General features: G+C 39.9%; 1 non-coding gene across 1 annotated transcript; it reads left to right on the forward strand.

Annotated features, from left to right (window-relative positions):
* The first annotated feature begins 3,419 nt into the window (after window positions 1–3,419).
* On the forward strand, window positions 3,420–3,558 carry LOC112587463. Its single transcript, XR_003111967.1, has one exon. It is a non-coding gene; the product is annotated as a small nucleolar RNA SNORA48 (small nucleolar RNA).
* Window positions 3,559–5,863: the final 2,305 nt, after the last annotated feature.

Consider the following 5,863-nt stretch of genomic DNA (forward strand, 5'->3'; position numbering starts at 1 on the left):
CTTGAAAGTCCCTTGGTCAGCAAGGAGATCAAACCAGTCAATCCGAAAGGAAAACAGTCCTGAATATTCATTGGAAGGACTGATGCTGAAGATGAAGCTCCAACACTCTGGCCACCTGATGCGAAGAACTGACGCCTTAGAAGACTCTGATGCTGAGAAAGACTGAAGGCAGGAGAAGAAGGGGATGAAGAGGTTGAGATGAGGATGGCATCATCGACTCGATGGACATGAATCTGAGCAAATTCCAGGAGTTTGTGATGGTCAAGGAAATCTGGCATGCTGCAGTCCATGGGGTTGCCAAGAGCTGGACAAGACTCAGCAAATGAACTGAGACTGACGAGTTATCAAATCCCACCAGGCAGCCTTGTAGCTGTCTTCTCTTTAGACAGAGATGTTGAGCTGGATCATAACCACAGGTTTAACTGTGGTAAAGCCTGGCTTTAATGCAACTCACTTGAGGAAAGTGGGGTTTAAAATTTGTACAAATCACCAAAAATGTAATTGCAACCCAAGTCACACATTTAGCGTGGCCATTCTCCCAAGAACAGCTGTAAGCAACTGTCATCGTTAACGGATATTGTATAAGAAAACCACATTCTTCCCTCATTTGTTTCTTTTTTCCTATAAGGATCGTAGAAAGATACATTTGACCTGCATTTCTACTACTTCTATAACATAAGGATAATGTAATTCAGAAGTGAAGGACCAATGGAAACAACAACAAAAGATGCGAAAGTCAGAAATATCGTGAAATAAAAGACATATGTGCAAGGGTTAGTGGTACATAAGGGCTTCCCTTGTAGCTCAGTTGGTAAAGAATCTGCCTGCAATGCAGGAGACCCCAGGTTCAATTGCTGGGTTGGGAAGATCCCCTGGAGAAGGAAATGGCAACCCACTCCAGTATTATTGCCTGGAGAATCCCATCGATTGAGCCTGGAAGGCTACATTCCATAGGGTTGCAAGAGTCGGACACAATTTAGTGACTAAACTACCACCAATGGTACATAAAGATATGCATGTTATAATGCATACCATTATAATGAAGTAGATGCTTTTCACTAGTTGTATGTGGGTTAGAAAAATCAGTATGGAGTCACATAACTGTTCATGGTTTATCTTGACACGTGCAGAACTGTTCTTTTCATTGTCATCCTTTGCATGCTGGTTAAACACTTGTTACACATTTTGTCACCATTGAAGCGCTTTTCCTACTCACTAACTTAGAAGCAATTTAAGCAATTTTAAATTCCTACTCTGGGAAAATAAAAATGCCATTAGGAGAAAACACATTTACTTTGATTTATTCCTATCAATACATTGTAATTCAAAATATATTTTTCTGATTACATCTTTGTGCAATAATTGCAACTACACAGTAAACTTTTAGTTGAAGGAATCAAATGTAATGTTTATCTTGTAACTTCAGTAAATTTGGTATCTGTTTGGGCTTTATTTATGAGAATATTTTTTCTCATTATAAAAATATAAATATGTTAACAGTTCTCTCTGACAGACAGATTATTTTGTGATATTACCAGGTCACAAATGTTGAAGTTAAAAGTTCAGAAATAGGGATTTCAGGGACAAATTAGAGGTATGATCATAATAGATTAAAAATACTATATGTAAAATAGATAAGCAGCAAGAAATGACTGAATAGCAGAAGGAATTATACCCATTAAAAGTGAAGTTGCTCAGTCGTGTCCGGCTCTTTGCTACCCCGTGTACTGTAGCCCACCAGGCTCCTCTGTCCATGGGATTTTCCAGGTAAGAGTACTGGAGTGGGTTGCCATTTCCTTCTCCAGGGGATCTTCCCAACCCAGGGATTGAACCCAGGTCTCCTGCATTGCAGGCAGATTCTTTAACCTCTGAGACACCAGGGAAGTCCACATCTTATAATAGCTTATAATGGAATATAATCTGCAAAAGTAGTAAATCACTATGCTGTACACCTAAAAAATCAAAGTGTTAGTCACTTAGTTGTATCCTACTCCTTGAGACCCCACCAGGATTGTACCCCACTGGGCCAGGCTCTTCTGTCCATGGAATACCAGGCAAGAATACTGAAGTGGGTTGCCATTCCCTTCTCCAAGGGATCTTCCTAACACAGGGATCGAACCTAGGTCTGCTGCACAGCAGGCAGATTCTTTATCATTATAAGTCAACTATATTTCATTTAAAATAAATGACTTTTTACTTTTAAAAAAATAAGAGAGGTCAACGCTCAACCAGCAGCCCTGGCAAGACCTCATAGGGTTGAGGACCTCTGAGGAGTTTTCTTGTCTCAGTATCAGGTCCTGAGTATTGTGGGATCAGAAACCTGATTTTGTCAAAGTACCCAGACTTGATCAATTCAACTAATCCTATTTAATAAATTCTCAAGGGATTGATCTATAAACCCAGGTGCAGATTTATTTCTTTATAATTGTAGTAAGAACTTGGGCTATGAAGTCAGCAGTACTGGTTTCTGATCCAGGCTCACCACTAGTAACTCTGAGGGCAAACTGCCCTCTAAATTTCTCTGAGACTCAGTATTTGTATCTATCAAATGCAACTGTCATGAGAATTAGAAGAAATGTATAAAGTACCTAACACAATGCCCAGTTCTCAGTGAGTGCTGGTTATTATCATGAGCATGACTGTGGAGATGACAAGAAAAGAGGAAAAGGAAGAGGAAGATGAGGGAGAGGAGGAGACAAGGATGCAGGAACCATAAGGATTAGACTTATATTAGTCAATCAAAGACAGTCTAGAGAGAATTAGAAGGCATTTGCTTAGTAGAGAATCAGAGTAAAGTGAATTGAGTAGAATATTATAAACGCTTGGGCCTTCAAGCCATGAGGATGTAGTAGATCTGCCTCTACTCTAGGGATATGGCTATTTGGCAGACAGGATAAGTCGTTTCTATTCCAGTACCTAGAACAGTGCCTAGCAGGTGGTACTTAATAAAGAGTTCATGGATAAACGGGTCGAGTACCCCAACCCCGAGGACAGTGATAATTTCTTTGTCTTCGGTTCACCTATTTCTGGACTCAATACAGGCATTACTCTCTCCCATTTCTCTTCAGTTCCCACACTATATGACCACAGAATTTCTTCAGTAATATAATCAAATGTTTCACAGATTTCCCCATTACGTCAATCACATTTAGACATTGTCTAATTAAACTCAAATCACTTTGTCATTCACTGTAATCATATTTCAAAATTCTGTGAGTTCTTTATTATAACCGAACAAGTACTTAAGGTAGAGACTAGCTAAACACTCCTGAAAGTCATGTTTTCCTTTTCCTGGGCACACAGCTAGATTGTGTCTCATGCCCATGATTGAGTTTTAACCTTTGGTAAGTGTGCACAAGTGATGTACATTTCTTCTTTTCCTGGTCCATAAAATCTTCCTAATTAAAATTCAGCTCCCTTGTCCCTGGCCTGGGTAGAGTGGCACCTGGTTGGTTGGTGGTGCCTGTCTCATATCAGTGAGGGACAAAACAACTCCTTGTTTATCCCAGCTTGGCTTTTGCTCTGTGCCCATGCCTGGTTCATGCCCTGGACACGAGGGGAAAAAAAAGTCAGCTCCCTATCTCCCTTTGTCCAGATGAATGTAGAGAATCCTGTGGCCCCAGGAGATGGTAGAATCGATGAAAGGAAAAGTCTGGGTCTCTAAATAATCACACGGACCAAAGTCTGCCTCTCTCCTCACCATCACATGCACACATATAAACCTTCATTGGGTTGTGATGTGAATGAGAAACATACACTTATTGTATCCAGTTACTGGTACTTGGGGGTTATGCTTCTTAGAACAGTAATCATGTCACTTTACTGATTTTTCTTTTAAATATGTATATATGTTTCTTGAGAATATTAAAAAGTATATCTTGAGAACTTGGAACAATTCATTTTTTTCTCCTGTGTTTCATATTTACACTGTTACCCAAGCATGTGCTCTTTCTTCTGTCCTCTTAGTCACCCATATCACACCAAATCAATCAATCAGCAATCAATTCTGCTGCTAAATATTCATTACTCTTCATCCCCACTATCTGTACCTTGTTTATTAGACCCCTGAGTTTCCCACCTGGATCACTGAAATAACCTTCTATATCTTCTACTTGTCTTCAGTCTTTTATTCCTTCATCAGCCAGACTTTGCCAGACTGGTTTTTCTGACATGAAAATCTGATTCCATCATTTCTTTGCTTAAAATTCAGTAACCCCCCATCACCTCCCAATTAATATCTAAAGAAACTAGCCTTCTTTTAGATCCTCTTTGCTTACATCTTCCTTATCATACACCCTAAGCTATTAAGGCTCAATGATTTCTAAATGTGAGCTTAAAATATCTGGTTTCCCAGGCATTACTGAAAAGAGTTTTGGAATTTAGAAGTGGTCCAGGCATTATCTGCTGACTAAACAAATTATATAGCTTAAACACATATGCATTACCACTGAATTAACATGCATGCAGTATATGTGAGCTACTTTTATCACCATCATTGTCCAAATGTATTTATTTGCTATTATGATTAATAAAATAAAATTCCTTTTGAATGAAACTATTTGTAATATATTTCTCAGTTATAGGATATTAAATAAAACTACTGTCATGTGCATTGGAGGCCCAATGTTTTCATGTTAAAAAGGGATCCACTCGACTATTTGGAATCTACTGCTGTAGGCAATCCAAACTATTTGCAATTCTTTGAATGGGCAGTCACATTGATTCTGTACATGTGGTGGATTCTGTGGTTTGGCTTGATCAACCTCCATCCCACCTTACTTAGAAGTAAGCAAGTGTGCCTTCCTGTGTTGCAGAAACTAGAAAGCTAATGGCTTTCTTTCTTAAAATTTTTTGCAGCAAGAACTCTGAATGCACAAAATAGATGTGCTCCTGTGAGATTCAGAAATTTAAAACAGAGCTGAGGCCATGTTCCTGCTCTCCTGGCTGTCTTTCTATTGGCAAGCAATTTTGCAGAGATGCTTTGCTCTTAACAGTCCAGTGGCAGCAGCATCAGGACTGCCTTCCTGATCTTTATCAGAGAATGACAATGTATTCTTGGTCTGAAGCAGTCCAGTGATGGCCTCAGTGGGCAGTACTATAGTTTTTTGGGAATCACTCTTGGTAGGCCAGCCTACAGCCTATTCTGGTCCTTCCATGATTTTGTCCTAATCCCCCATGAATCTTTACTCTCTTAAAATGACCATATTGCTTTCTGTTTCCTGTCCTGAACCCTGATGAACACAAGTCTTGGAAAATATTGCTGTAACATGGAATCGTGTCCCCTCTCAACCCCTCATACTCTTGCTCTCAGTTCAACTGCGTTCTTTTCTAGGAAGCATTTACCAACTCCTGTAGCTGAGTCAAACACCTTCTTTTCTGTCCCAGTCATAATCCTAGGATGGTGCTTCTCACTACTGTACAACAATGGTCTATATTTGTCCACTGTTGTTGTTGTTTAGATGCTGAGTTGTGTCTGACTCTTTTGGGACCCCATGGACCATAGTCCACCAGGCTCCTTCTGGCTATGGGATTTCCCAGGCAAGAACACTGGAGTGGGTTGCCATTTCCTTCTCCAGGGGATCTTCCTGACCCAGGGATCGAACTCACGTCTCCTGTATTGGCAGGCGGATTCTTGACTGCTGAGCCACCAGGGAAGCCCTCACATTTGTCCATTACTTTTCTATAGAAGTTAACTAATAAAGCTTCTTTGTGTTAACTCATTTGTTCCCAGGCTAGTACACTATAAGGGCTCATGAAGTGAATGAATGAAGAAATAGGAATGTCCATGAATAACAACTAACAACCCATAAACAAGGAAACACAGTAGTATGTGAAAGGACGTGTAGTTTTTCTTGCAAAATGG

This window comes from Bubalus bubalis, chromosome 1, assembly GCF_019923935.1.
Source record: "Bubalus bubalis isolate 160015118507 breed Murrah chromosome 1, NDDB_SH_1, whole genome shotgun sequence".
Lineage (NCBI taxonomy): Eukaryota > Metazoa > Chordata > Mammalia > Artiodactyla > Bovidae > Bubalus > Bubalus bubalis.